Genomic DNA, 17987 nt, shown 5'->3' with positions numbered 1-17987 from the left:
GGTAAGCAAGCCAAAAGACAGTCCAAAAGCATCACTATTGGTTTTTAGTCCTTTTTAAAAATGTTCTACAAAAGCCAAAACCACATGCCTGAATGGAACATGGCATTACCAGCAGAAAAGTACTAACAGCCAAAACTATTCGTTCACATGTGAAAGAAAGCAGCCTGAGATTACGAACAGAGAAGACACAGACTGTCTTTAATTTCTATTATAAAGTTTCTATGATGCCACAGTTCCGTGAAGGGTTTGAATGACTAGGATGACCTTTTCGTAAGAAAATAGGAAGTATGGTCAGTAGCATCTAGCCAGAAGACAATGGTTGAAACGTTGTGAACTAAGAGACTTATTGCCCATTCTGTCTCTAAGACTAGGCAGTTCCTGAAAACAAAAACTGGAAAACTGAAAGCTATAGAACACTTGTGGTCTTGGAAGACACTGTTTTGGGTTTCACTGAGATTATAAATCTTATATTTAAGTCCCTTCACTTTTTTGCAGCATACAAACTAAAAGCTTTCATTAAAACTAGCTTAGATTTAAAGAGGAAGTTGTGATGTACAACTTTAAATCTACTTAATGATTTCAGATATAATAAGCATAGTATCAGCATCTAGATCAATTGGTCAGTTCCTGTTGTGTTTAAAATCAGCGGAGAAAAGCAACTACAGAGTTTGGTTTATTGGGTTTTATTTTTAAAATAGAAAACTTCTAAAGGCTAAATTAGCTTTTAGAAAGGCTAAACACAGCCTATAAACACAAAATGAAGCACTCCATTAGTTGACTTAATATGCTACTGCCACCACACAACCTGTATAGCCGAAGTGGTCATCACTCCCAACTGGTCACTCCACTCAGTTCAGAAGAAGTCAACCCCACCGCAAGGAGAATCAGTGCCTGTTCCAGTCTGTAGACAAATACTCATAGTATTTCCGAAAACATAATCAGAAGGCAAAAATATTTCAGCAGTTCAGCACCATTGTGCAGTGTCGGAGGAGTCAACATCCACAATTACAGAGCACATATAGGACACTGGTTTGCTCCTTAAGATGACAAGGTAAAAGTATTTACACAAACTTAGGCACCACAGGATGATGCTACTATTCTTTGTAAGATCTTCCTGGAAATTCTCCAGGAGAAGCAATACAGCCCTTCTAACCTCCCACAATTCACCTGGCATGACAACTGGTTTTCTACCCAAGCTAGGCAATGCCACGTGGCAGCAAAGCAAAGAAAGCATGCTAAGAGTAGTGTTTGTAGTTAAATTTAAGAGACCTGTAACTCTCTTTTTAGGATGAAACAGAGTCACAGATGGTCAGACTACCTCCCACTATTCCTAGGCAAAGCAATCTCTCCAGCATCCAGCTATTCCCAGTAGCGCTCTCTGTAAGAAGCACAAGAATGATCCCTTCAAAGCTATTTTGTTCTGTCTGTAGCTGGTATCTAGAAGAATGAAAACGGCATCCCCCTCCACTCCCCTCTCATTGACCAACAGCCTTTCTGATAGAAAGGTTCCTGTTCAGGAAGGCACTGGCATTCACTGTATGCTCTTTCCTTGCTAATCCTCTTCTAAGCATCCCATTTACTAACATAGGCATTGTATACACGCTGGACAAGTCTTCATAAAATTAGCTCATTCTCCCTCATAGAGCTCAGTTATCAAAAGAACAAAAGGCCATAATGAAAATTTCAGGCTACATTATTTCTCAGAACATTCTTTAATGTTTAATGAAGGGTGCAAGTGCCTGAAAAGCCTTGTAAGAGATACTACCTCAATCTACAAACTTTGCCTTGCCTGTGTCCATGTACCCTCACTGCTACAACTGCATTACTACTTGGCTAACTACATCCATGCCAGTAAAATGACAAAGCTGATTGAACAGTAAACCACCTACCAGTTGAAAATCACTACTGAATCCAAAGTTGCTTAGACTAGGCCTTAGTAACAGAATAGGCACAATCCACTTCCGTAACTACTAGCACAGGTACAAATGGCAAGGTACTTCCAGTACAACCCATGGGCAGATTGTTTGTGCTAAGAAAGCTTATATAGATCAATGGAGGGGAATTTTTGCCTACAAAATAGTTGACTCTGGCTACCTTGACCAAAATAAGGTATACAAAACAAAACATAGCTTTCTTGACATTGTATTTCTACTATCTTATGGTAGAGAGGTTCTGTCACAAGCAGTCCCTCCCAAACGGTATAATAACACCAACAGTGTTCATTAACATCACACAAAAGCTTGAATTATTCTCAGGTGACAGTGGCATCACCCTATCACCCATCTGGTTCCCTTATTCCCTAGCACCAGTACTGGTACTCAACTGAGTTCATCAGCAGTGAGCTGTTGGTAAGGTGTTGGGTTTTGTGCTTTGGGTTGGTTGAGGGGAGAGGCAGCTCTTTGACTTTCTGCCTACATGACACCCTGATCCATTTACTGGAGAAATTGGGCAAGCACCAGCGCCAACACAAGGCAGACATATGCAGTTTGGGTAAGGGAAAGAGGGAGTCAGACAGTAAGCACTGTGTCACATGAGTTAAGACAGCTGTTGAGTATCACCCGTACATGTGGCCTAGCTAACCCATACTGGGTCACTTTTTAATTATATGGGGTACCCACTGGTCGGCTGATTTTTTTCATTATATGTAAAGCAGAAGAGATAAGAAAACCATACACTTTAAGTAGATTTGTGAATTGCCACTAAGTTGGAAGACCACAAGCTAAAAAGTTAAACAAACAGTAATGCTGAAAGATTTAATAATATAACTTGAAATAAGGGATGTTTACCTTTTTCCAGTAGTTCAGTGATTGAGCTGCCTTTTTGAATGAAAGAGTTAAAAATCCATAGCAATATTCCAAATATTCTCTAAAACTACTGTCAAAACCAAAGCAAAGAAGGGTATGAATGAAGAGGGGAAGGAGGAAAATCACAGAAAACCTTGTTTTCTCAAAGTACCCTAAAGGAAGAGTATGAATCAGGCTGTAAAAATTCTTTGGAAGTCATCTTGAACAATGTGGAACAATGAGAAAGCAATCCAGCACCTCTTCTCTTAGATGTAATTTCCCTAGATAAAGAGACATCTACAAAACAAAGATTAGACTCCCGCAGAGGGTCAGTGGCCAAAAAGCTGCCTTTGTAACTTCTAAACTGTCACTGGACACTTCAGCCTCAGCTATTTCACAGCAGGCTGCAGAGGCAAACAATCAAGCACATTCTGATGCGTTTGGATCCAAAGAAAAGGAACAAGCCAGCAGCCTGCCTCCATTAACGAAATGCTTCCATTTCAGAGGATCCCATTACATTGTTACAACATTTGTCCAATTTGTACTGCAAATTGAACCTCAGTTTTGTAACTGGGTTAAGTGTTATGTCAGCAGTTGGCCCACCCCCAACGCACAATGTCCCGTTGTTACAGACTGGATGACTGCTGTGAATTAGTTCTACTCTTCAATAAACCAAAACCAAGACAATTGTCACAAAACCAGCACAAAACAAGGAACAGAAATTCTTTTCACATCACGTTCCACAAAAATCCACAACCCCGACCTGGAAAAGTTGTTTTTTGTTCATTTTTCAGTAAATGGTTCTGCTTCTCCAAGTGAGAAATGTTCCAATTTTGTGCTCTTTCATGATTTTATTTCTATGGCATGCTACTAGCTCACACCAACTTACTTCACAGTTGCCAACAATAAAAAGATGCAGTTGGTTTTTGTTAGTAACACTTTGGATCACAGACTGTCTGAAGTGAAAGACTGAAATTAGACATTACTCTCCTCTTCAGTGAAAATTTAGAATATATCCTTTTAACTACTGCCTTAAAGACATCAGATTCACAGAAGAACTGTTGAGTGAAAAAGACAAAAACAAACCAAAAAAACATCAAAAGCACAAAAAAAAACACACACACATTTGTGTGAGAATGTAAATGGCACAAAGATCAAGAGCAGCAAACTAAAGAGCAAAACATTCCTCTACCAAGGCAAACACACCACTCTCCCCCTAGGAAGCATGGGTTTGGATCTCTCTAGAAACTCAAGTGAGACCTTTTATAACTCAAGAAAATGCCCCAAGGGCTGAAGCAACTGTACAAAAAACAAACACTACCACCTCGTTCGTAAAACCAAAGAGGAATACACACATTTTGGCCTGCAAACTTCAAGCAAGAAAGCATTTAAGACAGTTGCCTTCAGTGCTTCTTATGGTGTGCTTGGATACCTCTTTACTTAGATGCTATCACTGTGCAGATTTAAGGGCTGGCTGCTGCCACAAGGGAGCAGCCCCCTCTTTCCTGGGTGAGCAAACAGCCCCACTTCTCATTGCTGCCTGACCCCTCAAGGCACTCTGGTGTTTGACACAACCCATTCCCAGGGGCGGTCTGGAGAAATGCTAACCCGGGGAGGAGAATGAGATAATTGTCTTCTATCAAACCAGCAAACTGAAGTGGCTCAATACACCCTGTGCTGGTTTGACTGAAAATGGGTTGATTATCTTCACGCAGTTAGAAAACTTTCATCACTAGCACACTCATTATTTGGACTTAGTTTGAGAACAAGCAGATAACACCCCAGCTCAGAGTTAATGTTTTCAATTGCTCTGGTTTGAGCGCCAAGGACATTTTGAGCACCTTGCTTACAGGTGTGAGGCATGGAGGAAGGGGGGCACAAATGGGGCAGAGCTTGACTGACATCCAGACTGATCAATGAGAGTATTCCATTCCATTAGCATCATGCTCCAGATGAGTGGGGCTTTCCAGTTGGCTCTTCTGTTTTCTCTGTGTTGACTCTTGCTATCGAGCAGGGACAGGTTCGGTCAGGACATTTAGTCCTTTTGCTATTTTGCAGAAGCCTTTGGGCTCCTCTGCCTTTTTCCTCCCTTTTTCTCTCTCTGGGATCAGCTTTAGGACCAGGTGTGGCAAGCTGGGACTGACTGCTCCATTGTGGACAGAGTTCATAAGGAATTGCCTTGAGTACCTTTTATTTGTTTTATTTATATATATATATTTACTAGTAGTGTATTAGTATTTTGTTATTTTATTAAACTGTGTTATCTCAACCCAAGTTTCTCCCTTCCCTTTTGATTCTCTCCCCTGTTGGGGGGGGTGGTGAGGGAGGAGGTGAGCAAGCAGCTGTCATACTGCTCGCCCAGCTTAAACCACAACACACCTTCAGAGAAGCAGTGTGAACAACATGACAGAAAGGGGAGGACCCCACGCACCCAAGATTTTAATTCTTTACGTATTTTATAGGCAGCATTTTCCTAACCTGTTAGGGACTGACAGTTATCTGTTGGCCCAAGCCTCTAATTGTCGTGTCTGTACATACCACAGCCTTTATTATGTCCTGTTGACCAGCTGCAGACCACACCTGGCACAGCAAACCAGACACCTTACCAGGATTACTGATTTTAATACAGTGGTCAGGATCTCAAAAGCTGGCTGCAGAAAGCTGACCGCTCTTCCCAGTTTTTGAAAGCACTTACTCTAGTTTTGCTGATAATCTTGATAAGGTTATTCATGACGTTGCAAGCTTGCTCATCAGTGTTTTATTTTGTGGCTGTCAGATTTGGTCTACAAAGTATGTTTGCATTCCTATATTTGTGAAAAATAAGAACAAAGAAAACTCACTGCTTTACTTACACTCAATGGTATTTCTTCAGTTGAAAACAGCATACATTTTCTCCTCAAAAACAATGACTTTGTTTCGCCACAAGTCAGACAAGTCTAAAAATTTGCTACTTTTCTGTAGCAAAAACGTTACAAGAACATTGTAGGAATAACCAACATGCACACCCACAGCATCATTAGTCTAAGATCAAAAAAGCTGTGCAGCATCTTTTTCAGATTCTTAACCACCAAAACTCAAGCAAAAGAGGCAGAACTACTGTAACTAGACTGCACCTAATTTATGTCAGTCAGAAGCAAATTTAGTCATATGGCTAAAATTCTATGCAAATAAGATCAGGTAAAGCTACCTATTAATTTCATATCTTAACTTCCTTAATGCAATAGCCAGAGAATAATTTGTGTTTTAAAATATAGTAATTGTTGAAAGTTAAGAAATAATCTGAAGTGAACTTTTAGTGTCCTCTAACATTTAGTGCCACTCTTTTGGATAGACATTTATTTCCTGGTAACATTATTTGAAGTCATCTCAAATTCTGAAACAAGGCCAAGGACACCGATATTGCAATACATCACTGAGGTAATTCAAAAGTAGAAATGTTAAGTTAATATTTTACTTTCTCCTGTACTATAACTGTGGAGATATATCAAAACACCCAGAGTCAAATTTTGATACTCTGTTACAGCTAAAATTCTAAGAAACAAAATTATTATCTGTATAAATGTAAGCCCTTTGAGTAAGGATGTAGTTTAAATTCAAAACATGTCTACAGGACCCAGACCAAGACGCTCACATAAAGACTCATCTTGCTGTGGTCTGTTTTACCACCTTGGCATAACACTTTTTGCTAGTATAACTGTGTTCCCCTCAGAGGTTTTTGCTAGTATAGCTGCAGCCTGCAGTCCAATCAGCACAGCTATGTTAGTGTAATTTTAAGTTTGAAACAGTTTAAAATCATAAACATGCTCCAAATTCATTTTCAAGTAACCAGGAATCATTTCAGGAATATACACATTAGATGTTTTGCGTGACTTAGTGTTACTTATTGATGCATTCAGATACCTGGGTGTGGAGAGGGGGGCATGGGGGTGTGTGATCCATGCCTCTTCAAACTCCAAAAAAAAAAAAAAAAAAAAAAAAAACACCCACCCAAAACCAAAAGAGCCCCCCAAATACACACACACAAAATGCTGTGAGCTGTGGCAATGACGAGCACTTCATTTCTATATACCTTCAGTTAAAAAAAATACTGTCCCTACTTCAAAGCACATAATTGCAATCCACCCTTTGACAACAGAGCTACCCTGCTTGTTTAGTAAAATGAGGACTGGCTCATTGAATGAATGGAACATTGAATGAATGACAGTCAGCACCATTAAAGGAAAACAAAAATTATTTTGTTATGTCAATCTATTTACAGTAGATAACTCACAACAGAAGATAGTGACAATGGGAGATTAAGCAAAAAATTCCTCAAAGGAAATGGACACTATATTTACACTTATAAAAATACCTTGTTACAAAAGAGAAATAAAACTCTAATTTCACACAAAACAGAAGAAGCTGGAGTCAGACATCCAGTTTGCCTTTATGATGCATAGAATACAGCATTTACTATAGCTATAAAATTCATAAACAAAAACACTACTATATGAAGAACTTATACTAAGTAATGATGACTATATAACACAATAAAGTGTTACTGGCTACCCTCAGAACTACATAGGTCACCACAAGGCAAAGGAAGGAAAAGAGCGGATGCCTCCAGGATCCTTTACTTGGTCCTGCTTGGAAGCCTCGAATCAGAGGAGGGTTTGCAGCACTCTTCCTGGACTTGTGAGTGATAGGCAGCAATTTAAATCATCCAACGGGAGAAATCATAACCATGCAGCCCTGTAACACAGCACTACCAGTGCTAGCAGTAGGCCATCTCCGTACTGGGCCACAAGGCAAGACTGAGCGTTGCCAGGCTTGCTCTCTCTGATCTCTTCTTGACCTGCCTTTTACTTGGTTTAGCTGTAACAGCAGCTTCTCTAATTGACTAGATGTCTATGTCTAATTTATTTTACTACTGTTTACCTTGGTGTGATATAACCTCCAGTTATCCTCTAGGGAAAGAGGTATTTACAATGATGTCAGGAAATATGGACCTAATGTAACAGCAGAGGCCCTGAAAAGCAGAGAGAGCAGTACAGGCATGGGAAGAGACAGGGCACAGGTTTGCCACTAGAGATCCCACAGCTATAAATAACTCACTGATGGTCAGTTAAAAAAAAACATAGGCACAGGGCCAAACAAACCTGACTTTAGGGGTAACAAAGACAGAGTAACTAACATACGTAAAGGGCACCATAGATAGTAAACTCAGACAAAACCTGGAGCTGTAGACCAATGAAGAATGAAAAAAGGCATAAAAGCATGTTAGCAAACATATTAAAAAAAAAAAAACCACAAGTGGATCATAGAAGATGAAGAAATAGGCAACACTAACATCATACTTCTCCCAACAAAGGAGTCCTGAGGCTGACAACCTCTTGTTATACTCTCCAGTAGCCCAAAGTTCCTTACCTAAAGACCCAGAGGAGCAATGGAAAAGTTTAAGTAACTCCAGGAGAAGGGACAGAAACAAAAAAGTGCGCATATTACAATTTTAGGTGCGTTTGGCAACATTTTCCAGTATGCAAGTACTCTAATGCAATATTCTTTTTGTTAAGAGTTAAATCTAGGCTAATGATTGAGTCAGACTGTTAAGATTTTCATTATACTAACAATATATTCTTGGCTTTACTGACACATTATTTTTATATACACAGACACATATACACGAGCAGTGTTTCCTCTTTGCCCATAAGCAAGAATGTAATAATGTGGATGGAGTCCTCCATTCCTTCTCCCATTTTGCAACTCTGAAGAGCATTGTTAGCCTTTAAAGTGTTAGAGGAAAATTACAATATAATAACAAAGCCTGAAACAGCTCCAGGAAAAGCAACCAAATGGGCCATCTGAACTTTTAATACATTCTTTCCCCAGAGGGAACTCTTTGTGCCAGGATGACCCGGTCAATGTTGTTTTGTACCAAAGGGCCTTTCATACATGTACATACACTCCTACAATAGCACCTAAACACAAAAAACAGTGAGCTAAGCAGTTGCTATCTGCACTTTGTATTTTGCAGAAATAAGTTCTAGACATCATAGAAGACACTTGATTTCTTTGAGAAACCCTAAGAACAGAAGAAAGCATGGCTAAGTTGATAAGCATCCCCAGTTTTAAGCATAGGAAGGGTAGGAATTTGGGTTTTTTCCTGGACAAGGGCCCAGACAGGAGGAACACAAGCAGAGAGCAAGAACTAGGTCAGCAAACTACTGAATAGTTATTTGTCCCAGTTTTCAAATACTCACTGAAGGTACTCTTACTGTAGCCTAGTTGCATCTGTAAGGGGTGTTAATACATTAATAACTACTCAGATAAACTATTCTGAAAATAAAAAAAAAAATACCTTGTGGTGACACAACACCTGCTGTCAATGGAGTTAGCAAACAAGGGATCTCATTCTAGTATAAGTTTATTCTCTTTCTGTAAGAAAAAATAAGCTATCTAGTGTCATTTTGATGCAAAGACGAACTACGACGTCCATGGCTGTGACTAAGACACAACAGAGCTCTTCAGATCCACCTGATGTACACAGACAGCTATCATCAATACTGAGAAAATGCAGGCCAAGCTTCTCCACAAAGACTGAACGCTATGCATAGGAGCCAACCACTAATCTGTATGCCAAAGATGTACTTGGAAACCTAGCTGAGAACTATACAGGTGTCAGATGTAAACAGAATAAACATGGCCTTATCTACTTCTAAAATCCTCAGGTACACTATTAAGAAAAACTTTAAAGGTTCTGCCAGTATTGACAGCACGGTAGCGACATGCGTGCTTTCAGAAAAAAAGTAGACACTGACAGATCTGTAAGTCCTAAGAAAAGTCAATAATCAGTATTGTGAATTTAGTACGTTAGAACACAAAAGAAGTAAAACCTTGGAGGATAACTGACCTGCCCAGATGAGCAAGTAAGTGCTGACCTATGTACACAACAAGCAGTTGTAGTTAAGGAAACAAGCGTATGAAATGACACAAGCCCTGCATTTATGAAATATAAAACCAGATATCTATTTTTATGATGTGCTAGTAGTAATAGTTCAAATGTTTTATAGCACATTTTACACATTTATTAATTATCTGATAAAAGGTTTGCTTTGCAATGGCAAAGAAAGTTTTATTAAATACCACAGCTGACCACTCAAAATTGCAGTAAGATTTCAACACAGCACAAGGTTTCACAATCTTCATGTCTACAACACCATCACCACCCAAATCAACAACAAGAAAGTGAAAATACCAAGCATCACCTGTCAGCAAAGATAGAGCCACAGAGTTAGCAGATGGCAACCTCAAACACAGAAAGAAGTTGTTCTTGACACAGCAAATAGGCATACTTTGGAACTTTCACAGGGAAAATGGACAAACGCACAGGATAAATACATCAAGGAGTGTTGAGCACATGACATCACCTCTAGCTCTAGAAGACCCTAAATACTGGCTATCACATATTGCTTGAATATTCATGATTAGAAGCTATTTTCTTATTTAGGGGATAGGCATCCTTACTAAAACCTTGAAAGTCCTCTCTGAGGAAGGACAGGGTTTAAAAAGAAGAAAACAAAAAAAACCACCAACAAGCAAACAAAAAAACAAAACACCCACACAAACTGAAAACAGATTATGAGACAGAAAATGAAAAACCCCACAGAAAATGATGAGCGTCAAACCGGAAAACTTCTCAGGGATACCAGGCAAAGCACGCTAACAATGCCAACAATTCCCCAAAGGCATCCAAGACAACAGTAAGTACAACCCTGACATGCTCTGGGCAGAGACTTTTTATAAGAGGACCAGGGAAAAAAACCCTATAGCTGTCAGAATCTTATTTGCCAAGTTTGTTCCTTCTCCACTGAACAGTCAGCTTGTCTGGGACCCATAGGTGGTCCTATAACTTGGCGGGGCTTCAGACTCAAAGGGTATAGGGACAAAGTACTTGGCACGGTTAGGGACAAAGCACAGTCAAAGCCTCAATGAGAGACGTGACAAGCTGGCGTATTTGGCATACCCACATCAGGATTTCATATTGCAGCAGGGAGACACATCAAGTGATCTGTCCCATGAACATACCCATAGCACCACTCTCAAACTACCCATCCACTCGCCCCCAGGGAAACACAGATCTGCTAAGCACAAGCCAGCCCAAAGCTTCTTGGTTTCTCAGCTTCAGGCAGGAAGTCTTGTCACTTTGTGCATGGGTGGGACACGAGGGCAAGAAAAAAGAGCAAGTGCAGGATGACAACATAAAAGATGTTTCTGCAGTATGGCTTGGAGGCAGACTTGGTGGATATCACACAGCCTGCCTGGGTTACACACAAGAGGGTGATCTGAGAGTCTCACAAGGCAGAAGCTTAAGCAGCAGCTCCACAATGAAGGCAAGATCCTGAGACAGAGGGATTTCTGGTTTGACCCAGCCTGGTTCATGTTATAGCTATTCTGGAATTCCAAGTCTCAATGGAATGATTCACCTTGTTCCAGAGACTCAAGGAAATTAAAACACTCAGTGTGCTCCAATTTCGATTCTTACATACAGATTAGATGAAATCGATTAACCACTGACTATGATTTTTACCTTCCTCCATGAAGTGTTTAAACTGTCACACAGTAATTTGATGTCATTGATTTCCACTGCCAAAGTCAGAACAGTAAGAACAAAGGTTTAAGAAAAAACTTAAAAACAAAACAAAACCAAAAAGTCTCAATCCAAAACAAATACAACACAAGCCCACGGAGAAGAAAAAAAAAAAAAATAAAAACAAATAAACAAAAAAAACACAACACCAACCAAAAAAAATGAGAAAAAACAACAAAAAACCAAAACACACCAACAGCCACACACCACCAAAACAAAACCACAGCACCACAACTGCTCAAATAAACAACCCTACCAAATACCTCACACACTGCTAGTTTCCCTCCTAAGGGGAATAGAATGACTAGTTCAAGTCCTGTCTCTGCATGTACCCAGCACTCATCTCGACTATCAAATTAAATGTGGAAACCAAGCTTGTCACATTAAGTGTCACCTCATTTCAGAAACATACAAATCTTCTGTAAGACGCATCCTGAGAAATATAACTTAGAACAAAGAGACAAATGGATCTCATACCTGCTTTGTGGAATAACACAAAGCAGTTATCTTAATCACTAAAATACATTTCCCCTAATATTCCTAATCTCTAATTTGTTGCTGCTCTCTGACAAATACCTGTGAGGAAGCAGAGATCAATTTCTCTCACCTTCAACTTGTTCCTGAGGTTTATATTTAAGCTTGGGAAGGTTACAGTCCAAGAGTCATACAAGATGGACGTGCAATCAACATGAAGGCTGTTTCTCCAAATTAGCTTAAAGTAGATTAAAAAAAATGTACGCAGATGAGAAAAACAAAACACCACTCCTTAGAATACGTGTGCTATACAGCAGCTATTAAACATTTACAGTGAATGACAAAATGCATGCATGCCATTTAAATGAGAATCCTTTCATTTTTGTAGGCTTGTTCACCATTATAACAACTTTGACTTAAATAAAACTCCACAGTTACAGCTAAATTGTATAAAGATGCATCACCACAAAAACAAGGAAAGCAGGAAATTTTTTAACCATCTCAGCTACATCATTCTCCATAAAATGTTCAATGTAACTACAGATACCATATTTTATTCAAACTCTCTGCCAAACAAATCTCTACTTCACTGCTTGTTAAAACTGATTTATTACTGTCAAATACATTAATCCACATGTTAATATGCCTCAGGTCACTTAAAGTTAGTCAGAAGGGACTTTTGTCAAGCCATGCACAATGTTGCTTTTGGTCCCCATGGGAGTTCGAAATCAGAGCTTGGGAAAGATCCTGTGACATAAATACTACAGCACGAAAACACCAAGGAACGCAGAAGACTTTTCCTGTAATTCATTTCCATTTTCTCTGCTTCACTTCATGGCACGTTGTTAGAGCCTAAAAATGTCTCTAAATGAAGGCTGAGTTTATCTTAGAATCTCATGTCACTGGAGTTGTAAAGCATACAGCATTCACATGTCAGCTTCAAACTGACGTTCACTGTTCAGAGGGAGGTTTATAAGTCCATACTGCAAGTAGTACACAAGACAGAAAAGATGGCTCAAACATTACACATATTACATTATGTACAGCAAGTGTCAGTAATATTTCTTTATGAAGTCTTATACTCACAAGTTTAAAGTCTTCCAGTTGCATGGCCTCCTTATTCAACATTTCCAACAGAAAACAGAATTGGTTTTCAATACCAGACCACTTGCCTCCTAATATAACCAGTTCTCTACACCACTTACCAAATGATCCAAGATTTTCAGCACAATCAAATCAAAAGTTCAAAGACAATTGGACAATCACTGAAGAGAAGCAGTTTTAGCATACGCATTCTGTGTGCTCGCTTAGCAACTGGATCACCATCAGCACAATATGCTGATACAGGTCTATGACCTGTCACATCCCCTGAAGAAGCAGTCTCTAAAGCAACCAGCAGTAATATGGACATTCTACACCTTTCCTTTTTATGTCTGCCTAGTAATTAATTTTAAGTGCCAATAATTCTCAATTACTTCATCATTAGCCTGACTAAATGTCATCCTACAATAGGAATTATGCAACTACGCTTTGGTCAACCCCAAATACCACCACTGTTACCTGTAGCTTTGAATGTTGTAACAAATAATATGCTTATAATGTGTTCATTTATTACAAAGACATAGCTCAGATTACCACCCAATGCAGGAGTCCCTTCAGCTTGAAATAAGAAAGCATTCAAATTCTGTTACTTCAGACCTGGATCTCCAAGAAGGGAGCATCGAGTTTTAAGGGAGTTCTAATCTTTATATAGGATAAAGCCTCACAAAAGGTAATAAGATTTCAGGTAGTACTACAAGAACTACTAGACACATCATACTTACTGCTAAAAGAACAGGAATGTGGAATTGTACCTTTTCAAGAATGACCTTAGACTGCACAAAACATGTGAGTCTTGCAGGCAGATAAGCCCTCAGGCATTTACATAATCATCAACTATTGAAACAGAGCCAAGACATGAGTTTTCAGAGCAAAACAGTCATGGGGTCTGCGATCATGCTTTGTTTTTCACAATGACTTTATTGTGATGTGTAACAAGGGGGTATTTGAACCCATTAACTGATACAGAAAAAGTCAGCTGGAAAGTGCTTACATGAAAGAATGAAAAACTAATCTTCTGACAACATCTTGTACCACTTTTACAATAGCATTTTACGACTCTGCTGCTCAAAATGCAAAGTGGACCTAGGTTACCCATAGCTATGCAGAGCTGTACTGTTACATCAACCCTGACCTTATCTGAGTATCTCAGATTTTTTTGGTATCATTGCGGACAGTCTTGTGTATCATCTCCCTTTCCCTACACTGACCCCGTATACTGGAGTCCTTCCAAATCAGTTGACATAACCGGCCTTTTCAACAGGATCACGCGCTAGTTAGATGTTTTGGACAGAAACATTTATGCAAGTACTGTGAAACTTGGTCAGGCGCTCTCGCTCTGTGTCAAGGACCAGATTAATCTGAAGTTCTGAGTTTGCTTTCATAGCAGAAAACAGGCAATATCCTACCTTTACACTCCAGAGTATAGGATCGAGGCCAAATTAGAAGAGTTTTACAGATACAGAAGCTGAAACCAACACCAGTCTTCTCAATTATTTTAGCAACAAGTCACCTGCTACTGAAATATTGGATTTCTGTAGCCCAGAAAGTTTTAATGTTTGTTACTATTTTACTACAGGAGGACACAATCTTCCTTCTCTACAGTCCTAGCTGGTGTAAGAAATCCAGAGCAGCTATGAAAATAATCCTAATAAAAGGACATTTTGACAAATTACACTCTGTTTCTGAAGGATGACCTAAAAAGAGAACAAAAAAACACCACCAAACCCCATTTCTTTATATCCTTCATAGGAGCAAAATGAATAATTCATCATTACCAGATGGCCAGAGAAATTTAGTATTCCTCTTCTACACCAAAAACATATTTCTTAAAGGAGCAATTTTCAAAATCTTACAAATCAAGTTTAAGCTACCTAGCAACTTCCTTCACTGCATTAGTGAATTTCACAAAAAGGAAAATATTTTTATAACACATCCATTATTGAAATATTTCTGTAATGCTGCAGAATTCACACGGTTGCCAATTATTAAAAGGTCATGAAGCAGGAAGTCAAGCAGCAGTTGCACTTAACGATGGACATTAAGATCATCAGGACACAAGCCTTTTTTCAGCACCCTCCTTTTAGCTTGCACTATATAAAGGTCAGAAAACCACTAAGCAAAGCTTTTGTTGACTTTGTTATGCTTTTCTCAACTCTCAGGACACTCACCTTAGAAAATAATCTATTTTGTTCCACACTGAAGGTACAGCAGGCAGAAAGCCCATAGTTGGCACTTAGTCACATAGCTACTTTAATAAGAATTACGAATAGGCTCTTCCTTTTATTTCTACAGTCATGTTCCATTAAAAAAATGCCTAAAATATTAATATTGAGAACATCAGAATATTGCTGTTATTAATCTTGTAATGTTATATGCTATTCTAGGGAATTCAGAGACACAGAAATAATTGCTTAAACTACAGCAATTTGCAAAGCACACTGTTCTTCACAAGCAAAACGGTTGTAACATCCCATAATGTCAGAAACCACCACTAACTTATCTCCACAGCACTAGTATTTGTTTAAATTCCACCAGGCAATGAGACGAATACATAAAGTATTAAGAAAACAGAAAAAGTACATCGTTCCATTTACAGCAGGGAATAGCAACCACTAAATCTCAGGAGCAGACCACTAGGAAATGCAGTGCCGTATTCTTCATAACAAAAGCACACCTAAACTGTCAGCTGAGAGAAGCTGAATTGCATGTTTGTTGGTTCTCCACCTCAAGTCCTACTAGCTATCCAGTTTCTTCCAAATGGTAAAATCCCTTTCCCTGTGGGTAAAAACTTGCCAATATTATCAGGACTGAGAAAACAGACAGCCTCAGCTATAGCTATCTTTGCACTGCATGGCTTTTTAAAACAGCTCCCACTGCAGACTGGGAGACACAGATGTAAGTATTTCTAGTACAAGCAGGAGTTAAATATTAGCTAAAGGAATTTTATCACCAGCTAAAGGGAGATTACTATTCAGATTAAATCTAAGAAGCCAGAGGTAGTATTCGCTTTCAAAAGGTACATTTTACTGCTTGAATTCAATTACTCCATAGAATCACAGAATCATAGAATGTTAGGGATTGGAAGGGACCTCAAAAGATCATCTAGTCCAATCCCCCTGCCAGAGCAGGAACACCTAGATAAGGTTACACAAGAAGGCATCCACACAGGTTCCAGAGAAGGAGACTCCACAGCCTCGCTGCGCAGCCTGTTCCAGTGCTCTGCTACCCTCATTGTGAAGAAGCTTCTTCTCATATTTAAGCGGAACCTCCTGCGTTCCAGTTTGTATCCATTGCCCCTTGTCCTATCATTGGTTGTCACCGAGAAGAGCCTGGCTCCATGCTCATGACACTCACCTTCTACATATTTATAAACATTAATAAGGTCACCCCTCAGTCTCCTCCAAGCTAAAGAGACCATCAGAAGTTCTGCATTTTCCATCAGAAGTTCTGCATTTTACAAAATCTCATAAACAATGTATAGGCATATGTTCACTTGAAGTCCTTCTTATGGTAACAGGTCCCAAAACCTAGTATCACCCACCAAGTAGTCTGCACAAGAAATAAAGAGAGCACAAATACATGCCTTTACAATAAAGTCTGAAGAATTACAGGAAGAAAATGTTTCATACAGCAAGTAAGTCCATAGCATGTTCCATCCAGAAAAACAGCCTGTTTATTCAAATATCTGCAAAAATCCAATTTACTAAACACATGACAACATTATACTAGACAAGCAATAAACATCCATCAGTAAGGAGCTAAAACAGGAACTTCATCAGAATGCTGTCATTAAATCAGAGAGAAGTCCACTAAAGACTCCTACCCACAAAACAACCCATATCTAAGAGCTGTATGAGAACTGCTTAACACGTCCAGTGATCCCCTAATGAAATTTGTACCATATAAACTGTCATCCTCTAGACCAAAACAGAGCAGCACAATTGACCTTGGCTTCAAACAAGGAACAGCAATCTCTGCAATCCTCTAAACGGATGGAACCAAACAGGCTGGCAATAAGAACATCTAATTTGGTTGAGAAAGAGGAAAATTAGATTAGCAGATATGAAAAACTACTTTGGTGTACTTATGATAAGTCAGCCAAGCCACACCTTACCTTTGGATACATGCAGATACATTTAGAGAAACAACAACTCATGTTGGCAAAGACATCTAGACTTTTGCGCAACATACATAAATGCAGGCTATGTTATAGCATTACAACATCTGTCAATATAGGTAGTATAAGTTTGTTATTCAACATTAGATGAAGAAACATGAATGCTAACCATTTTGAGATAAAATACCATGAGAAAAAAGATAAAAAGACCAGGCAAAAAAAGGAAGTAGCCTTCCCAGCAGCAGTCCTCAACAGAAGTTTGTAATATACTTAGATCTGCTGGCAGAACACAGCAATACCCACTTTAAGTATTCAGGCTTGACTTTCAACCCATTCTGCAAGTAAATTGTTAACTCTCTTGCTTACTGCTGTCTAAAGGTACCTTAGAGCAAATGATTATAGCTCTGCCTGCTCCAACCCTTTCTTCCTGTAAATAGTGCCTGACTATTTCTGTTCTCACAAGGGCTTAATTAGTCCTGTTCACAGTGTTACAGCAGCTGGCACATCCCAGCAGACTCCATCACATTTTCACAGCTACTGAAATCCATATGAAGCATGCTGCAAATTTTTCTACACTGACAATTACATGTACTGTGAACCTTGTTATCTACCTATACCTTTGAAGACATCTTTCTGAAAGCAGTTTAACCACAAGGCAGCCCTAAGAAATCGTGCATGGCCAGAAAAAGAGACACTCTCCTCCACTAACAGAGCAGCAGAAATCTGTAACTCCATAATAAGAGTCATCATGGCTACATGCAACAACAAATAGAACAGCCATCTAATTTTATTTTATACTCATCATCCCTACAACATATTTCATCTGCTCAAGAGACCATTAAGCTAACAACAACAACAACCCTGGACAGTAATTTTCTTCCTACCC

General features: G+C 39.1%; 1 protein-coding gene across 9 annotated transcripts in view; it reads right to left on the bottom strand.

Annotated features, from left to right (window-relative positions):
• ADIPOR2 (adiponectin receptor 2) overlaps positions 1–17987 on the bottom strand; it is a 48616-nt gene that overhangs the window by 26312 nt on the left and 4317 nt on the right. Inside the window, exon 1 of one of the 9 annotated variants that reach the window (XM_065036076.1) lies at positions 13089–13113. The exons of the other annotated variants lie outside the window; for them this stretch is intronic. The gene's annotated coding sequence lies outside the window, so the exon portion shown is untranslated. Of the gene's footprint in view, positions 1–13088; positions 13114–17987 lie in introns of those variants that run through there. 9 annotated transcript variants of the gene reach the window in all.

This window comes from Columba livia, chromosome 1 (assembly GCF_036013475.1).
Source record: "Columba livia isolate bColLiv1 breed racing homer chromosome 1, bColLiv1.pat.W.v2, whole genome shotgun sequence".
Classification (NCBI taxonomy): domain Eukaryota; kingdom Metazoa; phylum Chordata; class Aves; order Columbiformes; family Columbidae; genus Columba; species Columba livia.
Note: the sequence above shows the minus strand (reverse complement) of the source record. Positions and strands in the feature narration are given on the sequence as shown.